The sequence below is a fragment of the Lepus europaeus genome, chromosome 22 (genome assembly GCF_033115175.1).
Source record: "Lepus europaeus isolate LE1 chromosome 22, mLepTim1.pri, whole genome shotgun sequence".
Lineage (NCBI taxonomy): Eukaryota > Metazoa > Chordata > Mammalia > Lagomorpha > Leporidae > Lepus > Lepus europaeus.
The window spans coordinates 8,666,446-8,689,073 of record NC_084848.1 but is presented as its reverse complement, the minus strand read 5'-3'; the positions used below and the strand labels follow the sequence as shown (position 1 = coordinate 8,689,073).

Below are 22,628 nucleotides of genomic sequence, written 5' to 3'. Positions count from 1 at the left end.
TACAGGCGCTACAGAATTGCGTACAGAAAGTGGTTATTGCAAATATTTACAAGATTTTCCTGAATTAGTTAAAAAATAGTGTTTAGGTTTAGCTTCTTAGAAGTTCATACAGTAGGTGTCAGTGAACAGATCACTGAAAGTACTTGACACAGAAAATTGCCCGAGGCCTTTTGTGTAAAATTACTTTAAAGTTTTTGTTCAACTCACAGAGCCTTTTCCCACTGCCTTTGGCAAGTTAGTCTTCAATCCTGCCCCCCCCCCCCCGCCCCCCAAGCTCAGAATCAGATTTTGAATAGCGGGATCATTTATCTCCTGGAATATTTGTCATCTTGGTTTCCTTAGCTCAGGTCTACTTGGCCAGTTTCAGGTGCTGGCAAGTTTCCTTCCCAGTTCGTAGATCACGTTTCCAGTCCCGTGTTCACCTCGGAATGATCTCATTTTAAAAAGTCCCTCTGCAAGACTCTCATTTTCTTAATTATTCTGTAGCCCACCGGGGGCAATGTCAGTTTCTACTCTTACTAGTCAGAATATTAGCCTGCTATGGTCTAGAGCATTCCCTCCTGTGGTCCCATCATTTAAACCACTTCTGGATCTTCGACTTTGTGTTGATGTGCTGTCGCCCTCTCTTTTGCTCTTACCATTTCTACCTATTTATTTAAAAGGACTCTTAAGTTAGTGCCGGTAACACGGGCTTTGGGTGCTGACTTAGAGACTAATGCAACTTAAACCACTTCTGGATCTTCGACTTTGTGTTGATGTGCTGTTGCCCTCTCTTTTGCTCTTACCATTTCTACCTATTTATTTAAAAGGACTCTTAAGTTAGTGCCGGTAACACGGGCTTTGGGTGCTGACTTAGAGACTAATGCAACTTAAACCACTTCTGGATCTTCGACTTTGTGTTGATGTGCTGTTGCCCTCTCTTTTGCTCTTACCATTTCTACCTATTTATTTAAAAGGACTCTTAAGTTAGTGCCGGTAACACGGCTTTGGGTGCTGACTTAGAGACTAATGCAACTTGTAACCCGTTTTGACGCTTTGCTGTTAAGTTTGATCTGGCTAATTGCTATTCCGTAGTCATTCATCCGTTTATACAGTGAGCAACAGTGGTCAACATTTGCCTTTTGCCACATTTCTTTTACTTCTAGGAGGTAGACGGTTGCAGAGTTTGGGTGAATCTCTTGACATGCAGCAGGTAATGATTTGGAAGAAGCGCCTCCTTATTCCCACTGAGTTCTTTTCTGCAGCATACACACTGACTTGGAATCAGCGAACGGAGAGTCTGGCTCTACTTCCTTGGGATAGCCAACACCTTATTCTAGATCCCAGAGATAAGGTTTCTCTTTTAGGAAAGCTTATTTGTTTTCTGCTCTCCTCTTACTGTGTGTCAGTGGAGCAGGTTGTCTGAGTGGGCTTTGTTTCTCAGATACAGAATGAAAGTTCTGGAACTTACAAAACCCTCCTGGAGACAGATGGGCCGTTCTTAGACAAGAGTTTCAAAAGAGATCTGATAGCTCCTGGAGTTTCTTGTGGCTCACCTGGCTTGGCGAGGTTGCAAGGTGACTTGGAAGGGGAACACTGGTTGGTTGTGTGTGGCTCCTCCAGCTGAGCTGGCTTTTGTATTGCTGCCATCTTGCTGCCCCCTGGGGCACAGTGGGGCTTCGCCTTTAGGCCAGCTCCTGGCCTGCCTGAAAGGTCCTTTCTTCCCTGGATTCGGGGCGGGGAGGCAGGGCTGTCTCCTAGACAGGGTCCAGCCTTGGCCTCTGGGAAACCCTCATCTGCTTTCATGTAATGAGCTTTCTGCTGTAAATGTAATTTACCCCCCCACCCCCCACCCCCACAATATACACATGTGTTCTTTTCAGTGCTGTGGAACCTGCTCCTAAGTCTAGTTTGTTTTTTCCTCTGTGGGTGATTTTCAGGTTTATTTTTGAATGTTTTACTTTTTCCTCTGTATTGGGTATTTAATATTCACACACAAACACACACACACATCCACATATATATTTGCTCTCTGCTTTTCTGTGTCAGATTCAGCTCTTTAGTGTTCTAATTTTGTATGTTGACTACTCTGGACTACTATGTTAAATTGGAATTCAGAGTCAAATGGGTAAGCATTGGTAGGAAATGCTTTGTATTAGTGGAGGCTCTGATAGCTGAAATTTAAATTGAATCCAATATCTAAGAAAAGAATTATATACAGAGTACCGCCATCCAGTGAAAATCAAACTGCACTGTTCGTTATGTCACGCCAAGATCCGATAGGTCAGTTACCAATGCTGTTTTCACAATTACGTTTAGAACATTATGGTATTTGAAGACTTGACACAGATGAAATTGTGGTTTTGCATAAATATGATGCTGATATGCCCATCTGTGGCATTTAGCACTGAAGCAAAACAAGTTTCCTAATAGTCACAGCTTGTATCTTAGTCAAAATCATTCCATAGCATCTTTTTTTCCTGTTCTCTCTCTCTTTGTGCTTTTGGCATATATTTTAGGGATGTACTTAAAATATGTGAAAAATGTTATTAGGGTCCTAAGTATGTATATCGTGCTTGCAGTAAGTGAATCTCATTGATGTATCTGATTGCTACCAGATGAATCCCAAATTCTTAAGCCTGGCATTCAGAATTCTCCATAAATGACTGCATTTAGCCGTACAATGTGACATCCCATTAGTCCTTCACTTTCTAAGTGGCTTGATTGCAATATAATTCACATTACATTTAGTCTATCCATTTAAATTGTACATTTTAGGAGTTAGTAGTATAGTCATAGAATTTAAAAAATTATTTATTTTAAATGTGGAATTACAGAGAGAGAGAGAGAGAGAGAGAGAGAGAGGGAGAGATATCTTCCATCCACTGGTTCACTCCCCAAATGACTGCAATGGCCAGGTCAGGGACAAGTGGAAGCCAGGAGCCTGGAACACCATCCAGGTCTCACATGGGTGGCAGGAATCCAAATACTTGGGCCATGATTTTCTGCCTTCCCAGGCACATTAGCAGGGAGCTGGATCAGGAGTGGAGTAACCGAGACTTGAACCAGCGCTTATATGGGATGCTGGCTCTGCGGATGGTGGTTTAACTCACTGAGCCATGACACAGGCTCCATATTCACAGAAGTTGTAGAATCATTACCATTAGCAATTCTGCCTCACTTCCTACTCCTTCCATCCCCAGGAACCACTAAATTGCTTTCTGGCTTAGCCTTGGCTGACTTTTTTTTTTTTTTTTTTTTTGACAGGCAGAGTTAGACAGTGAGAGAGAGAGAGAAAGGTCTTCCTTCTGTTGGTTCACCCCTCAAATGGCCGCTATGGCCGGCGCGCTGGCTGATCCGAAGCCAGGAGCCAGGTGCTTCCTCCTGGTCTCCCATGCGGGTGCAGGGCCCAAACACTTGGGCCATCCTCCACTGCACTCCTGGGCCACAGCAGAGAGCTGGACTGGAAGAGGAGCAACTGGGACGGAATGCGGTGCCCCAACCGGGACTAGAACCCGGGGTGTGGGCGCCGCAGGCGGAGGATTAGCCTAGTGAGCCGCGGCACTGGCCTTTTTTTTTTTTTAATTAAAGATTTATTTATTTATTTGAAAGACAGAGATAACAGAAGAAGAGATAGAGAGATATTGTCCATCTGCTGATTCAGTGCCTAAATGGCCACAACGGTTGGGGCTGGTCCATGGTGGAGCCAGGAGCCAGGAACTCCTTCCAGATCTCCCACATGAGTGGCAGGGACCTAAGCACTTGAGCCATCTTCCGCTGCTTTCACAGGAGAATTAGCAGGGAGCTGGATTGGAAGTAGAGCAGCCAGGACTTGAACTATTTCTCTTATGGGATGTCGGCACTGCAGGCATGTTTTTAGGGTTATCCATGCTGTAGCATGTGTCAGTAATTTATTCCTTTTTATTGCTGAGTGGTATTCTGTTGTATGGGTAACCACGTTTTAGTCATTCACTAGTCAGTGGATGCTCACGTGGGCTGTTTCCACTCAGGACTCCACTGTTTGAAAGAGTTGTGCTGGAATCCCCTCCATTCTACCTCCCAGCACTTCCTGTCCCCCGGATCCAGCTGCAGTCTTGCCCATGTCGGAAGGTCCTCCCTAACCGCCGGGAACGCGTGGACTCCAGACTTCTCGGAGCTTGGTCACGCTGTGGCTGTGTCGTCAGCCGGCAGTTTGCCTCACTTTGTTCCTTCCTTCACTTCAGTGTTTTGTTTTCTTTAATGGATTGCAAGGTCTTGGAAGATAAGCCACATTTCATGTTGCTTTTTGACTCCTTGTTCTTTGCTGTGACTTAAAATATCTGCCTCTTAATGGAATGAAATGTTTTTCAAGATGATGAAAATGCTAATCAAAATTAAGCAACTTCGTATTTTTTTTTTTTTTTTGTATTGTATTGTTGGCAATAGAACCAGACTTAGAGTACATTTGCCATCTATGTGACCATAGGCAAGTTACTTACAGGTTTTGAGCTGGTTTTTACCCATCTGTAAAATGCAAATAATAACTCCTGTTTCCCAAAGTGGTTGTATTATGAGTAAAGCACCTGCCACATGATTGGTACCCAACTGAATTAGTTTGCTTCCGTCTTCCTTCCCTATTTCCAAGCTACTTAGGCGACTGAGGTACATTTAAAACTTGTAAAGAGAAATGGCGTGAATCTTGCCTTCCAATAATTTAGTAAAGTAACAGGCCAGTAAAATATCAAGTGAAGGTTTTGAGAGGTACTCCCTAATATCTTTGGCTGTTAGTATTATCAGACAGTAGAGTCTCCATAAACTATAATGAAGCATTTTTTTCTTTCGTTTTTTGACAGGCAGAGTGGACAGTGAGAGAGAGAGAGAGAGACAGAGAGAAAGGTCTTCCTTTGCCGTTGGTTCACCCTCCAATGGCCGCACCGCGCTGATCCGAAGCCAGGAGCCAGGTGCCTCTCCTGGTCTCCCATGCAGGTGCAGGGCCCAAGCACTTGGGCCATCCTCCTCTGCACTCCCGGGCCAGAGCAGAGAGCTGGACTGGAAGAGGGGCAACCGGGATAGAATCCGGCGCCCCGACTGGGACTAGAACCCGGAGTGCCGGCGCTGCAAAGTGGAGGATTAGCCTGTTGAGCCACAGCGCCGGCAATGAAGCATTTTAAGTTGAGTAATAGTAATACGGATTTCCATTTTCTTACAAATGACCTTATCTTAAGCAGTATTTACTATTTATATTAGGTACCAAATATGTTTCTGGTGACTGCCCCTGACCTAAATTTTATGTTGCTTGCTCTTAAAGTTACATCTGACTTTTAAACTTTTTTTCACTTTGTACCGTGAGTTCTAAAACCTCTTGCGTTTGCCTCCCCTGGACAGTCGGATGAAGTACATCTTTAACTGGGAACTCTTCGGCTTTGCTCTTCCCACTTTTTTTTTTTTTTTTAAGGAGTAAGTGCTCCCCCTAGTGACGTAGCAGTGAGATTTCTGCAGTCACCTCAGTGGAAATCGATGGCAATGGCTGCCCAGAGCTGGGAGCTCTGCCATCCGTCTTCTTGTGGTCAGGTCTAGAAAGGGGTAGCGACCAGGCAGTAAGGAAGAACTCCAGCAGTTGGATTTGCTAACTCAGCTCGCTTTTTATCTTTCAAAAATACCTATCCTATTTGCTATCCAAAAGCAAAACGTTGTGTGAAAAACTCACTTACGTGCTCTTATCTTTTTTTTTTTTTTTTGATAGGCAGAGTGGACAGTGAGAGAGAGACAGAGAGAAAGGTCTTCCTTTTGCTGTTGGTTCACCCTCCAATGGCCGCCGCGGTAGGCGCGCTGCAGCCAGCGCACCGCGCTGATCCGATGGCAGGAGCCAGGTACTTATCCTGGTCTCCCATGGGGTGCAGGTCCCAAGGACTTGGGCCATCCTCCACTGCACTCCCTGGCCACAGCAGAGAGCTGGCCTGGAAGAGGGGCAACCGGGACAGGATCGGTGCCCCTCGTGCTCTTATCTTTAAGACCTATTTCCTTATCTAGTTTTGATGCCTTCTGCCTTTTAGTACTGTTTCCATGAGGGCTGAGAGGTATGTATGTTTATAAGAGACAAAGAACATGCACACACATGTGTGTGTATGGCCTTGGGTGGCCAGTATTGCTTGACCAGTTTTCTTTAGCGCTATAAAGAGACTATTAAAATCTCTCGCAGTTAGGGTGGTTGGTTAGTTGGTTAGTTCATTCAAAAAAATTGGTGAAAGTGATGTATTTGTCCGATTTTGTTACTTTAACTAAAATACCCAAGAGGAGCACATTAGGAGGGAAGTAGCTTTATTTCTGCTTACAGTTGGATTCTCAGTCCAAGCTCAAGTGGCCCCATTCGTCTGGTGCTGGGGAGGCTGGTGATGGCACAACATGTGGGAAGGAATGGCTCCATAGTGTGCCAGGAAGCTTATAAGACCGACCCTCCAATAAGAACTGCTTTCCTTGGGCAAGTCTCCTGTGACCTAAAGATTTTCCACTGGTCCCACCTTCTGAACACTGTAATCCATTAACCATTAAAATTAACCTTTGGAGACCAAGCCCCAAATACATGGACTTTTGGGAAGGATATAACTAAACTATTATCCAAATTGTAACAAGTAGGAATCATAAAATTGATAAAAGCATATTCTTTTTTTTTTTTTTTGACAGGCAGAGTGGACAGTGAGAGAGAGAGACAGAGAGAAAGGTCTTCCTTTTCTGTTGGTTCACCCCCCAATGGCTGCTGCGGCTGGCGCGTCGCGGCTGGCGCACTGCGCTGATCCGAAGCCAGGAGCCTGGTGCTTCTCCTGGTCTCCCATATGGGTGCAGGGCCCAAGCACTTGGGCCATCCTCCACTGCATTCCCGGGCCAGAGCAGAGAGCTGGACTGGAAGAGGAGCAACCAGGACAGAATCCGGTGCCCTGACCAGGACCAGAACCCGAGGTGCCAGCGCCGCAAGGTGGAGGATTAGCCTATTGAGCCGCAATGCCGGCCAATAAAAGCATATTCTTTTGCTAATATTTTGATGTAGAGCTATGGCCTTTTCTTTGAGTATGGGTCTATACTTTGTTGCATAAATCACCCCTCCCAAATGGACTTTCTTTCTTTCTTTTTTTTTTTTTTTGACAGGCAGAGTGGATAGTGAGAGAGAGACAGAGAGAAAGGTCTTCCTTTTTGCCGTTGGTTCACCCTCCAATGGCCGCTGTGGCTGGCGCATCTCGCTGATCCGAAGCTTGGAGCCAGGTGCTTCTCCTGATCTCCCATGCGGGTGCAGGGCCCAAGGACTTGGGCCATCCTCCACTGCCTTCCTGGGCCATAGCAGAGAGCTGGCCTGGAAGAGGGGCAACCGGGACGGAATTTGGCGCCCCAACCAGGACTAGAACCCGGTGTGCCGGCGCCGCAAGGCGGAGGATTAGGCTGTTAAGCCACGGCACCGGCCTCCCAAATGGACTTTCAACATCAAGTTCAGATTTCCCTAAATTTGAGTGTGAACTTAAAGATGCTTATAAAACCGTCTGAAAGCATGGTCCTGGGTTTGTAATTTTTTTTACATGTCTTAGAAGTCATCTTGGTTTTCCATACTTTGATAGCAATTTTCTTTGCTGTTATCTTTATTGAATTTTTCTGAAAACTTCAACTTAGTTTTCATAGAAACAATCCGTTTGTGTATTCATATATATATATATAATCTTTAATTAAATTATGCAACTGCATTGTCAAGGGAAATTGAGAACAAGTTTGGGATCACTGCTCACTCTTGGTTGTAACTCAGCTAGTGATAGTGCAAGTCTGGATATTCCAGAGAGAAACCTATTAGCTGGGAACTGGACTGGAGAGTGTTGCTTAGTGGGGTGAGGTTTTTAAAGCCATCAAACACCTTTTTGAGAGAGATGACATCGTTTTTCAGAGTTCTCTCTGATGATCTTACTTTGCCTGTGGTAGTCCTTTCTTGTCTCTCCATGGAATTTGGTCCTGTGATCTGTTTTCCTTTGCCTCTATATACTTAGAAAACAAACTGATGAATGTGGAATCTCAGTTAAAGAGATGCCCTCCTAAGCATACATTTTCTTTCTTTTTAAAGTGAACTTTGAATGTACATGCAAATGTGTACAAATCGTAAATACACAGTGTGTTGAATTTTCACTAGTACCCCTGTGCACCAGCATCCAGATTAAGAAACAGAACGGGGGCCGGCTCTGTGGCTCACCTGGTTAATCCTCTGCCTGCAGCACTGGCATCCCATATGGGTGCCGGATTCTGTCCTGGTTGCTCCTCTTCCAGTCCAGCTCTCTGCTGTGGCCCAGGAAGACAGTGGAGGATGGCCCAAGTGCTTGGGCCCCTGCACCTGCATGGGAGACCAGGAGGAAGCACCTGGCTCCTGGCTTCTGATCGGCGCAGCACGCCGGCCATAGTGGTCATTTGGGGAGTGAACCAACAGAAGGAAGACCTTTCTCTTTGTCTCTCTCTCTCACTAATTCTACCTGTCAAAAAAAAAAAAAAAAAGAAAAAAAAGAAAAAAAGAAACAGAACGTCATCCAGAGAGCCTCCCTGTACTCTTGTTGGTCACTGTCCCAACCCCCAACTCCCTTCAAAGGGTGGCTACTCTCCTGATGTCTAGTTCCATAGATTAGTTTGTCTGATTTGGAACTCTCTGAAGTAGGAACAACAGTATGACTCTCTGTATCTAGCTTCTTTTGGTCAAATTTTTAAAAAGAGATTTATCCACATTGTATGTAGCAATAGATTACTCAATTTCATTGCTGTATGGTATTCTGTTACATGAATATACTACAGTGCTCTTTTTTTTTTTTTAAACTGTTGAAGGATATTTATCTTGTTTCTAGTTTTTGGCTTTTATAACTAAGCTATTATAAACATTCATGTCCAAAGTCTCTTGGTTAATACACGCGTTTTCTTTTAGGTATCTTCCAGGAAGTAGAATTATTGGTTATAACATATGCACATGTCCAGCTTAAAAGTTACTACTTAAACAACTTTCTAAAGTGCTTTTGCCAATATCTACTTTTTTAAAAAGATTTTTTTTTTATTATTTGCAAGTCAGAGTTACATATAGAGAGAAGGAGAGGCAGAGAGTGATACAGAGAGCTTCCATCCGCTAGTTCACTCCCCAGTTGGCCACACGGGTCAGAGCTGTGCTGATCCGAAGCCAGGAGCCAGGAATTTCCTCCAGATCTCCCACGTGGGTGCAGGGGTCCAAGGCCTTGGGCCATCTTCCATTGCTTTCCCAGGCCATAGCAGAGAGCTGGATCGGAAATGGAGCAGCCAGGACTGGAACTGGTGTCCATATGGGATGCCAGGACTGCAGGCAGTGGCTTTACCCGCTATGCCACAGCGCCGGCCCCACCAGTTTCTACTGCCAGCAGTTTAAGAGTGGTCCCAGCCTTTATTTATTTATTTATTTATTTATTTATTTTTAAAGATTTATTTATTTATTTGAAGGTCAGATTAATACACAGAGAGAAGGATAGGCAGAAAGAGAGAGAGAGAGGGAGAGGTCTTCTGTCCATTGGTTCACTCCTAGTGACCGCAATGGCTGGAGCTGTGCCGATCCGAACCCAGAAGCCAGGAGCTTCCTCCGTGTCTCCCATGCTGGTGCAGGGGCCCAAGGACGTGGGCCATTTCTACTGCTTTCCCAGGCCATAGCAGAGAGCTGGATCGGAAGTGGAGCAGCCAGGACTCCAACCAGCCCCCATATGCAATGCCAGGACTGCAGGCGGTGGCTTTACCTGCTATGCCACAGCGACGTCCCCCCAGCCTTTATTTTTAGGGAACAAAGTAGCCAACTTCCTAGGGCATAGCATGTTGGTAATGAGCTACCTTATTGATGGTTAGGTTGGTAAAGCTAATTAACAGCTGTTAGATGTTTCTGTTTTTCTGTGCATGATTTACTTTACATCATCCCTGCAAGAAAGGGAGTTTCTCTAAGTTTTTACAACCAGTGTTCATACTGTAAGACTGTTGGTTAGCTTGGCAGCTTGTCTTTTAGGACATGGAGTGTTTTATGTATTACATTTTCTTTGAGCAAGAGAAACAAAGTGGATGTTGGAGTCCTGACTTTCTGGTACCACCCCAGACCCTATACTTCTATTGAGTCAAAGAGGTCTCATTTTATTTATTTTTTAAAAATTTATTTTACCTGAAAGGCAGAGGTGGGGGAGGAGGAAGGGAGGGAAATGGAGAGAAAGAGATCCTTCATCTGTTGATTCATTCCCTAAATGGCTGCCGTGGCCAGGACTGGGCCACATGGAAGCCAGGAGCCAGAGACTCCATCCGGGTCTCCCATATGGTAGCTGGGCCCAAGCACTTGGGCCATTCTCCACTGCCTTCCTGGGTGCATTAGCAGGGAGCTGGATCGAAGTGGAGAAGGCAGGACTTGAACTGGGACTCTGTTATGGGAAGCCAGCATCATGGGCAGCAGCCTAGCCCACTGTGTCACAGTGCTGATCCCAAGAGGTCTCATTTTAAGTAATCGCTCAAGTTGTCACTCCCTTTGACAGTGATGTCTGAATAACTTGCCTTTCTACGTAGACGTTACAGGCATCTTCACTTTCAGTTGTTTAGACAGAGGATCCCGGTTTCACATGTGAAGAGCAGTATAGAGTGGATTTCAGCTGTATGTCTTCCTTTAGAGCTAAGGACACATTGCTTAAGCCCTTGGCAAGCTGTGAATTCCCTTGCCTTTGGAAAAGTACTGGGTCTCTGACTATCAGGGGTAGCAGGATTATTTCCCAACTCTGTCTTAGGAGAACAGCCCCGGGAGGCATCTGTTTCTTTTTTCCTATTTACCGAAGCTCCAGAAGGCTCTCTCCGTGACATCAGTAGAAAGCAGAATAGTCTCATGAGATCTGTAGCAAAAGCTGAAAAATGAAAAGTAAACTATTTTCATCCATATAAAAGTGACCCATATAATATCATTGAAAAGACCTGGAGCTTAAAATATATTGTGATTTTGGAGAGTGGAGCCCAGGTTTCGTGTTATAAATATAGCTGCTTATAAAGATTTATTTATTTTGAAAGTCAGAATTACAGAGAGATAGGGAGAGATGGAGGGAGGGAGGTCTTCCATCCGCTGGTTTACTCTTCCAGATGGCTGCAGTGGCTGGGCTGGGTCAGGCTGAAGCCAGGAGCCAAGAGCTTCTTCTGGGTCTCCCACGTGCATGCAGGGGCCCCAGCACTTGGGCCATTTCTGCTGTTTTCTCAGGCCATTAGTAGGAAGCTGGATCAGAAGTGGAGGAACTGGCGCCCATATGGGATGCGGGCATAGCAGGCGGCGGCTTTACCCACTGTGCCATAACACTGGCCCCCAACTGCCTAGTTACTTATTTACAATATCCTTAAATTTCTGTAATAAAACATCATAAAAATTAAAATGAGTGATTATGTAGTTTTGAGTAAATTATGGGATAAGTTATGTTACTATAGTGTAGTCATAACATATACAAGGATACTTCAAAAAGTTCATAGAAAATGTGTTTTAAAAAATTTATGCACAGATATCAAAATTTTATCACCAAAATAATCTTATTTTTAAAGTTCATTTTCCTGTTTTCTTCATATATGTTTTCTTCATATAAGTTCCTTCATATATGTTTGTGAATACATTGTAAATGTGTATATATGTATATCTATTTTCATGAATAATTCATACCAACACTCTAGAGAAATAGCTAAGTGAGACACAAGGGGGCTGAGTCTTATCCTAAATCATAGCTAATTAATTCCCAGTTAAAATTGGAATTGTATTGCTTGATTCTCACTCTTAAGTCGAATTGGGCAGTGGTTTCTTAGTATTCACATTAAGGAATGAAATGTTGACTGTACCAAATGGTAAAAGTTAAAACTCTGATAGAATTAGGATTGCGTGAAGGGCAATAAACCATTTAATAAGGCCCAGTGACTTGTAGAATCGGTATTTTTTTCTACTTGAGTTTTTGGTTATTATATTATTTTTCACTGACCATGTTGACCACCGAATGTGAAGGGTGTAGAGAAAATGTCCCGACTTAGTTCTTCATAGTCACCACTTTTGGTTTATTCTTATATGATACTGCCAGGTAGTAGTTACGTCAGAAATAATTCTAAAACCTGTTATGCTTTGTGTCTGGATATGCCTTATAACATAATTTCCTTCTCAATCAGAGAATTTAATAATGGAAAACATTTGAAATGCTTTGTATTAGATAGTATTTTATATAAGTATATATTTATATTAAATTTATGCTAAGTACTAGAGACTTAGTTTTTGCATGTTTTAACCTAAAATGCAAAACATTTTTGAGTACTTATATGCTAGCTATTTCCCAGGGAATGAGAGACATTGTATTAGCAGATGTTTGTAGTCAAAGAAATACTTTTTTAAGGAAAAATGCATTTTCACTAAATCTCAGTAGAGTGGAGGTCATCCCCAGTGAACAGGTGCACTGGGCATTGAGAGTCAGTGTGTTGTGTTGGGTTTGCTTTGTACTGAGAAAGGTGCAGAGTTGTCCTTGGAGGCGGAGGCACACTCTTGCTACAGATCACGGGCTAGTTGCTAATCTCCAAGCCCGAATCTCCTAATCTCAAACGGGAATACTAATACTTACATTGTCGGATTCTTGAGAACATTAGAGAAAACATATTGGAGGATGCAATGCCTGGTACAGAGTTGTGCTCACCAAGGGAAAATTCTTATTTTTTAAGAATCTTGTTTGTAGTTCAGAACATATTTTACTTTTCTGAATGAGAAACTTTGTGTGGCTATAAAGTTTTCTCTCCAGATGAGTCATTTTCTAGCTTGGGCCATTAGAGCCTTCCGCTGCCCACCCCCGTCCAGTTTTTTGAAAATAACTTTATTGAGGTATACTTTAAATAAGTTTATGGTTTTATGAGTTCTGACAAATGGGTTTACCTGTATGACCAGCACTGCAGTCAGAATATTGAGTTTTCCCATCACCCTCAAAAAACCACTGGGTTCCTCTCTGGCCCTGGGCAGCCAGGGCTTTTCTCTTTGTCACTGTAGGTCGATCTCACCTGTTTTAGAATGTAGACATGTTTTCATATATTTTGAATAAATGTCTAAATATAGAATGCTGAGTCATGTGGTATCTCCCTCCCCCCACTTTGCAGATCTATTGAGGTATAATTTTCATTCAGTAAACTGCATATAAACTGCAATTTGATGAATAGTGAGGTATGTATACACTTGTAAAACCATGGTAATTCAGCGAATGAGCTTATCCATCACCTGAAGGAGTTACGGTGTGTTCCTTTGTCACCCTTACTGTCTCCTCCGAGTTCCTTCCTCATTCCAGACAATTGCTGATCTGCTGTTACAATAGATGAGCTTGCAGTTCCTAGAATTTTATAGAAATGAGTCATAGAGTGTCTATTCTTTTGTCTGGTCTCATCCACTCAATATAATTATATTGAAATTCATCCATGATGTTGCATGAATCAATAGTTTATTCCTTTTTATTATTGATGATTCTTCCATCATCACCACCAACAGTCAGTCTTTGTAGGGACATGTGCTTCTTCCCTGATGAATGTGTGGGAGTGGAAGGGCTGAGTCATATGGTAAGTGTAGTGTATATGCATCAACTATTTCTGAAGGGATTCTGCTGGTTTCCATGAGACTTGTAGTTGTTCCATCTACTCAGTAACACGTGAAATGACCAGTCTTTTCAATTTCAAGCCTTTTTAGTGCGTAGATAGCAAGTAGTTCATTGTGTTATAACTTGGATTTCCCTGTTGACCTGTTTGATGTTGGGTAACAACATATGTTTGTGGGTCAGCCGTGTGTCTTGCTTGGTGCAGCATCTGTTTAAACCTTTTGCCCATTGGTTAGGTATATGCTTTGCAAATATTTTTCCCAGTGAGTGGCTTGCTTTTTCATTTTCATAAGAGTGTCTTTTGAAGAGTAAAGGTTTTTAATTTTTATGAGGTCTAATATATTTTTTCCTTTATAGTTAGCACTTTTTGTGTTGTATTTAAGAAACCTTTGCCAAACCCAATCTTGCTAAGATTTTTAACCCCTTTTTAAATAAGTTTTAAGTGTTTAGTGTGTATATTTAGGTCTGTGACCAATCTCCAGTTTAGTTTTGTGTGTGGTATAAGGTAAGGGTTGTGGTTAATCCCCCATTCCATGGCTATAGTGTACCAAAAAAGAGCTGATTTGCTGTTGTGAAAATCAGAGGATCTGGCTTCTCTCTCTGTGACTTAAGTCAGTTACATTCTTCAGGTTCGTTTTCTCCCCTCTTCCCCCTATTGGTGTGTCGTATCATGGGTTGGGCCTGGAAGAATTGAAGGTTTCATCTTGCTTCAGCCAGCTTCCAGCAGGTTAAGAAGATATTAAACGCCAATTTCTCATTTCATCCACTAGGGGGTGTTAATGGAGCTGTACTCTGGTAGGTGAGTTGTTTGAGAGCCTTTTAAAAAGTCCTACATTAGGGGCCGGCGCTGCGGCGCAGTGGGTTAACTCCCTGGCCTGAAGCGCCAGCTCTCTGCTGTGGCTATCCCGCTCCTGGCTCGGCGCAGCTCTGGCCATTGCCCCAACTGGGAAGTGAAGACCTCTCTCTCTCTCTCTCTGTGTGTGACTCTGACTTTCAAATAAATAAATAAATCTTTAAAAAAAATCTTTCTGTGGTGAGGAAAAAAATATGAATTGCCTCCTTAAAAAAAAAAAGTCCTACATAAGAAAAGATTCTTATATTGAAGAACTTGCCCGTGTTTCATTAAGGATTGGCTGCTGTAATATTACCATAAAGCCAAAAATATCTTTCACTTTACTGAACTGAAAAAATGGAAGTTGAACAATATTTTCTTTCCTTCAGATAAAGAGTTTTGCACATTATAAATTTGGTTTGAATGTTTTGGGCAGGATGAGTGTTTTAGCTGCGTGAAGATGTCTATTCAGGTTTGGAAAATGAGCCTGGTGAGTCTGATGGACTTAAAGTTACCATAGGAAGTCTCTTGGTAGGAGGTTTATGAGCTGCATTTGCACGGTAATAAGGTTACAAGTTTTCTCAGCAGTGTTCATCGGCTGTATTTGCTTAGACATTCCGCTGGGGCTGAATCCATACAGTGCGTTTGCTTGGAGCGTGGCCAGCCTTGAAGAGGGAGAGGCCGGGTTGAGACTGAGCCGCCGCCCCTGCGGTCCCGGCACAGTGGGGGAGATGACTCGCACGCCAGGACCCGGTGTCTCTGCACGTGTTGGCAGTTTTTCTCAGATGTCTTTCTTCCATTGGTTTCTAGAAAGCTTAGTTCTGTACATCAAGAATGTGCCTCCGTTTGGGTGTGTCTGATGTTTTTCTCGTAATTAGATGGGGGTAGTGGGCTTTGGGAGGACAGCACGAGATGCAGTACTTCTCTCCCCGTCTTAGCAGGGGGCACCTGCCGTCAACATGACTTGTGCCAGGCCAGGAGGTTACCTCGATCCCCCGTGGAGGTGCTGTCTGCCAGACTCCGTCACTGAAGAAGTGAGGGACCAGGACTTTGCAGCCTTTCCTGATGTGAGGAGAAAGCTTCAGTCCCCAGAAGACTGGTGGGCTGCGCGTTCCAGGCTCCCATTGTGAAGAGGGGGGGGGCCTCTGTTCCCAACATGTTGCCGATTTTTTTAAATTGTGAATACGTCCTGAATCTTGGCAAATGGTTTTCTCTGAAACTGTTGGTACTTGGCTTTTTCCAGTGCGTCACAGGATCTGTTTCTGAGTGCGGAGCCACCTTTAGTGTTTGCATGAATCCCACTTTGGCATGATGCTCTCTTCTTTTCATGTTTCTGGAACTCTCTGCTAGTATTTTGTTGAGGGTTAAAAATCTTTGCTAATGGGAGGGACTCATCCTGTCTGCAGTTTTCTTGTAACATTTGTGTTTAATTTTGGTTTTAGGGTAATGCTCATAAAATGACTTTAAGTAGTTTCTTAATGTTGTGTAGAATCGGTCTTTTCCTTTACTTAAATGTTAGATAAAATTCACCAACTAAACTATTTGAGTGCAGAGTTTTGTTTCTGAAAGATTTTTTAAACAAGTGTTCAATTTTTAGATACATGCATGACCTTTTGAGTTGTCTGTTTCTTCTTGGGTGAGTTTTGGGAATTTGGGCTATTTTCCAGTAGTTACTCTCTTTAATCTGTGTTACTGAATTCATGGGCATCAGATTACCCTGCACTAGTATTCCATCTATGCCTTTAACTGTGTGTGGGATCAGCAATGATGGTCTCTCTTTGATTTCTGATATTGGTAATTGATATCTTCTTTTTTTTCTTTTTTGATATCTTCTCTCTTTTTTTCCTGACTAGCACAGCTATTAGTTTATCAAATTAATCTTTACGAAGAATCAGCATTTGATTTCATGAGTTTTCTGTTTCCAGTTTCACTGATTTTTATTCTAATTGTTATTTCCTTCCTTCTGCTTGTCTTGCATTTAGTTTTTTTTTTTTAAAAGATTTATTTTATTTATTTGAAAGACAGAGTTACAGAGAGAGGTAGAGACAGAGAGAGAGGTCTTCCATCCACTGGTTCACTCCCCAGATGGCCACAATAGCCGGAGCTGCACCGAGCTGAAGCCAGGAGCCAGGAGCCAGGAGCCAGGAGCTTCTTCCAGGTCTCGCACGTGAGTTTGGGGGCCCAAGCACCTGGGCCATCTTCTACCGCTTTCCCAGCTGTAGCAGAGAGCTGGATAGGAAGAGGAGCAGCCGGGACTAGAACCGGTGCCCATATGGGATGCTGGCGCTTCAGGCCAGGGCTTTAACCTGCTGCGCCACAGCGCCGGCCCCGTGTTTAGTTTTTAAAGATGGAGGATTAGGTTATAGTCTGAAATCTTTCTTCTAATGCAGGGCTGGGGAACATGCTGCCCGCAGACTGGATAAGCGCTGTGGAATCACTTGGTCTGGTCTTGCCAAGGCAGCCACAGGCAGGACTCTTGAGTCAGTAGTCTGTAGCAGGAATTGTGTGTGACCGGTGAATGATGTTACAAATATCCAAATGGCCCTTGGCAGAAACAGGGTTCCCTACTCCTGTGCTGTATGGACTAGGGGCTATGGATTTCTTCTAGATGCTGTTTTAGCTGCCTCCACATATTTTGATATATTGTATCTTCATTCTCATTTAGTTGAAAATGTCTGTTTTTATTTCCCTTGAGACTTCTTCTTTGACTCATGGGTCATTTAGAAATCGGGCTGGTGTTGTGGCGTAGCTGATAAAGCAGCTGCTCGTGGGTGTCCTGTGTGGGCCTGGTTCAAGTCCTGGCTGCTTCACTTCTCATCTAGCTCCCTTCTGGGGGCCTGGGAAAAGCAGCAGAGGATGGCCCAAGTGCTTGGGCCCCTGCCACCCACAGGGAGACCAGAGAAGCTGCTGGTCTTCTGGCTTCAGCCTGGCTGTTGCAGCCACTTGGGGAGTGAACCAGTGAATGGAAGAATCTCTCTCTTGCTCTCTGTAACTCTTTCAAATGAATAAATAAATCTTAAAAAAAAAAAAGTCGGTTTAATTTAGAATTATTTGGGGGATTTTTCAGAAGCTTTTTTGTTATTGATTTCTGCTTTAGTTCCATGATGGACAAAGATGAACTTTGTCTAATTTTTGTGACCTCCTCCTCCTTTTCCATGGTTGTCTTGGTTTTGTTTCCTACTCCACCCTTCTTTTTAGCTCAGAGTGTAGTCCTGCTGTCCTCACTGTGCTTTACACACACCAAGTACGCGCCTGGGGCAGACCTTCGCACCTGCTGTTGCTGTGTCTTCGCTGTTTTGTCTCTGGTATCTGCATCACTCACCCCACAGTTCCTTCAGGTGTTTGCTCGTTTTCTTGTTCTTTATCTCTGATATTTAAACAGATTGAAACTTTTTCTTTACAAAGTAACATAAGATTTCTGTAGTTTTCTGACATATATCCTAAAAATAAGTAAATTTATTTAGTCAAGTTTTTTTTTCAGATATGTTATTAGGAGAAACATGTTGGATTCTCAAAATTCTATATTTTTACTTTGGAGAGCATCCATTTCTTCTTTTGGTATACTAGTGGACTCATAGATGTGGCTGGCTTTCTTTTTTTCAGGAAAAATATTAATATTCCAAAATAGCTTGTATTTTTTGCTTTATCTCTGTTATTTACAGGGGTGTATGAATATATATTTATATGTAAAATCAGTATCTAGAATAATTTTGTTTCTCTTATTAGGTGGTGAGAGCTAGAGAACGGGTGTTCTTCTTTTGATTCCTGTTGCTAAGAAACATGGAGCATAGCCACCGACCAGCTGTGTGACCTGGGCACATCAGTTAGCCTCTCTGTATTCTGTCAGCGAAGTGAGAGTACTAGTCAAGCTGTTAAGATTCTGTCTTGCACTGTGACTGTAACCCAATTAAAAATGATTATCAGGTGATTAGTACCTGAGTTTCTCCATCCCTTCAAAAATATTTACTATCTCTAATAAAAGTAAAAGAGGGTGTATACAGGACAGTTTTGATTCTTTTGACTACTACCTTTTAAAAAAATACTAAGCTTAATTCAGTTGTTTGCATGCTTTAATGTATGCAGCTCTGAATCTTTGTTTTGTTTGAGTAAACAATATATAAAGAAGAATAGAATTACTTGTTATTTCATCACATCATATTTATTTTATAGTCAAGAGCTAAGCCTATTATGATTTAGAAAATCCGGATATTCTGCTTAGCTTCTTCATGAATCACACATTGGATTGCATATGGTGTAATATTATATCTCCCTAGACACATGCATACTCAAGGTCTGCCAAGAGAGTGGATCTCTTCGGTAGTCACATGTTGCTTAATGGTGTGACTAGTCCTGAGAAGCGTGTCATTTGGCAGTTTAATTGGGGAAGTGTCATAGGGTGTACTGACATAAACCCTCACTAGACAGTACAGTTGTCTGGGACCCCTGTGGTCCGTTGTGGTCTCTCCTTGACTGCGAGGGTGTTGTATGGCATGTGACTGTGTGATGACAGTGGTAATCATTTCAGTGTGTGCACAAAGCACATCACCATCACTTTGTACTCACAAGTGTATACATTTAGAATTTGTCAGTTTGTGATTCAAAAAGTAAAAAATGATGTTCTACATTGAATGTGTACAGTTTTTATTTGTCAATTATAACTTGGGAAAACAATGTTTTTTTTTTTTTTCCCTTTTAGGATATCTAGAGGATGATAAATCATATATTGCTGAAAGCAATGACAGGAATGTCTCAAACAGTTCTTTTAAGAAAGATTGACTTTCTCTTAAGGTAGAAAATATATATGTGTGAAATTAATTTACGTGATTATTATTTAGGAACTCATAAGAGCTCTTATAGGACCAGCAGGTTTTTAAAAACCAGATTCTTGCTTTGTGGAGATGATGTTTTGACCCGGACAGTGACTATCTGGTTGACCTCGAACACGTTTTGTGATGTCTGTGGATGTTTCCTTCATTGTCCCAAAATGAAGGGAGCTAATTATATTTCTAAAGCTCCCTTTACCACTACAGTCCATGATATGCCATCTTGTCCTGTCTTTAGCATTAGAGAAAAGGAATCATTATTTTACACAGCTTTTACAGATTGATTTTTGGTTGACCGATAAGCTTTTAAGTATTATAATTGATTCATTTATATTACATTTCTTCTGACTCAGCGCCTCTTTTACGGTAATATCTGTCAAATGAGCAGATCGGAGCCGCTCTGGGACTCTCTTTCTGGGTCACATTATCCATTCTAGTTGTCAGCCATCATCTCCGTGATATGATTTCCAAATCCGTGGCCATGGCCTTGGCCTTTTCTCCTGCACTTTGGGCCAGGCCTGCTTGCCAGGTACCTCTACAGGATGCCTCCACTGGGGTGTTTCCTGGCTTTTCAGGCTTAGTGTCATCACTTTCTGTATACATATGCCTCCACTTCTTATGGAAGCTGACTGCCCATTTAAATTACCCTGGAGGAAAACCTGGGAGTAATTTCATATTTTTTCTCTAAGTACTCTAAGTGCTTGGTCAGTATTTGCTGTCTGACAAATTCTGTGCTGGGCGTGAGGCACTACTAGATTTGCTGGAGAACCTGAGCCCAGCACCTGCCCCAGGCAGCTCTGGTAAATACCTCCTGAATGACTGACTGTTCGTGCACCTGCTTTCTGTGGGTTAGCGGATGGTCTCTTCCCCTCCGTGAAGGCTCTTTAGCGCCCTCGTTGCAGGTGCCAGGGAGTTGGCCTGCTTTTGTCTCCTTCACAGCTCTTGGTCACTGTTCTATCTTCCCTCCCAAGTTTCTCTCCTCCTGAGTTAGCAGTACGTCTTAGAGCCCCTTTCCCTACTCTATTCTAACAAAACTCTGTATTATTTCTGTCTGTTTTTAAAAGCATTTTTTACAGTTACTTGTCATTGGGTAAATAGAAAGGGTGGTTGAAAAAATACCAGAAGTGGGCTTCCAGCGTTTCCAGAAATCTTCCAAGTACTTGCATAATTATTTCTTGCCTCGTTTTTGGCTTACCGTTCAATCTTCCCGCTACATCGCATATATTTAGACAGACCTTGGTAGTCTTCCCTTTTACTCTTTGCGGAATTACTGTAGGACAGTGATTTTTCAACCATTTTTTGCCGTGACTCACAGTGTGGCTTGGCATATATACACACATGGTTGTGTACATGAATATTAATGTATATAATGGAAACAAGAATTTAATGATAATTATCCTATGTATATAAAGCAAACATATATTAAAGTCAACTTCAAATATAATCTTGTTAATAGCTGTAGAATGGGTAAATCCCAAATAAACTATACAAACTAACACAAGAAAAGAATCGTTAACACCACAGGTGGGCTTGCACCTCAGTAAGCTCACTCCACTCCAGAGCAAGCGGGCGTGTGCTCCTGGTGAGTGCTGCTGTGGGGTTCGCTGTGGGTCCGAGGGAGGAAGGGAAGGTTGGAGTCATTCTAAGGTTATTACTCGGGGAATCAGAGGACTGTCTGTATCCCTGTAGGTGGGAGGAGGACAAAATGAGCTCCATTCTGGGTATGAAGTTGAAGAGTCGTCAAGAAGCCAGTGCTGTCTGTCACCACTCACATAAATTTAACCAAAAAGGAGTTTTTCTTTTCACAGTCAACATAAAACTTCTGTGTACTGTGTCAACATGGCGTGGTGATAGCAAAAAGATAGTGGGAATTATGTGCAAAATAACCCGTTAGAACATGAACGTCACTGATCAGTCACTCGCCCAAGCCTTGCAAAATGACCAGTGTTGAGGATTCTGGGGCTGACAGCTGAGCAGTTCTTAGACGGCACTGTGATCCGGGCGGCCTCCTAGCTCTGTGTCGGTTATGGACTTAGCAATCATTGGCTGGAATCCTGGCTCGCTCTTTCTGCTTGGATGATTCCCCCTCCTGGGCCTTCGTCTCCTCAATTGCAAAGTGAGGATAGAAATACATCGCTCATGTGGACTGAAAATTAATGTGATAATGTGTATCAAGTGTCTTGCTTGGTACCCAGCAGCTTTTAAATGTTCATTTTTCTTTTCTCTTCCCTTTGGGCCTGTTAAAAAGTGTAACTGTTCCCCTATGATCCTAAGCATGATGACTGTAATGGTTCTCCAGCTGTATAAACCGTTTAAGACAATGTTTTGAAGACTGAACACTATTAAGGACTTGCGTTTCCAGTACTCACATGGCAACATGTCGTATTTGAAAAGCTGCTGATGCTATGGACTGGATCCAGCATCTTCAGCTCTAGGTTCTTGACTCCCTATCAATCAACTTTGCCTTGGCGTGGGGAACCTTTTTTCTGCCAAGGGCCATCCGGGTCTTTATAACATCCTTCACAGGCCAAGCACAATTATCAACCTAAGAATTAGCCTGCTGTGGATCTACTGAATTTAGAGTCCTGCCTGCAGCTGCCTCGGCAGTACCAGACCAATGATGTCACGGCCCTCATACAGCCACAGGTCGGACATTCCCTCCCCCGTGAGAAGGTTTTGTCTTTCTTGGAAGGTTAGTTATCTGAGGTTACTGTCTGATTGATTTCATTCTAGTCACTAAAACAGGCTAGCTTTCTGTAGTTGGTATTTCAGTATTTCTACTCAAGGCTGGTGTGACATCTGCTTCGTTGCTGTAGATTCGAGCAGTGTCAGCAGCCTGTGTGTTATGTTTGTATTTTGGATCTTCAATGGGAGCTGCTTGGATTAGGATCGCTGGCTCTGTACAAATACAAACCATTTAGTATCCTACACATAACCGAAGAGCAGCAGTGCTGGATTCCCAGGCAGTCGTGGCTGACCATGTTATCTCATCGTTCTTGGGTAGCATCTGCCCTTCAGTTGGTTCAGGATTAACTAAACTATGTCTAAGCCTGGAAATGAAATAGGACTTTTTGCCATACAGTCAAAATTCTTAGTGTGAGGATCTTCTTCCTCATTAGATTTTGTGTTCTTAGATGGCAGGAGCAAGGTGCAGCAAGAGAAAGCTAACCTTGTTAGTATCTAGATGGGTTGTAAGTCTGTAGCTGACTCTGTGGGGAAGGACAAGAGTTTCATAAACCACTGGAGATGGCTTCATTTTGAGGGATCCAAGACGTTGTTTCTGAACGTGAGTTGGGCGATTTCATAGACTGTATTTCTGATTTCCTTTCTTGATTGCCCACAGATTGGTTATCATTTTGTATTTTCTTCCAGCATCTTTGAGGATCAGCTCTC

General features: G+C 42.9%; 1 protein-coding gene across 1 annotated transcript in view; it reads left to right on the top strand.

Moving 5' to 3' along the window:
• PPP4R4 (protein phosphatase 4 regulatory subunit 4) overlaps positions 1 to 22,628 on the top strand; it is a 102,877-nt gene that overhangs the window by 2,022 nt on the left and 78,227 nt on the right. The gene's annotated exons all lie outside the window — the stretch shown is intronic.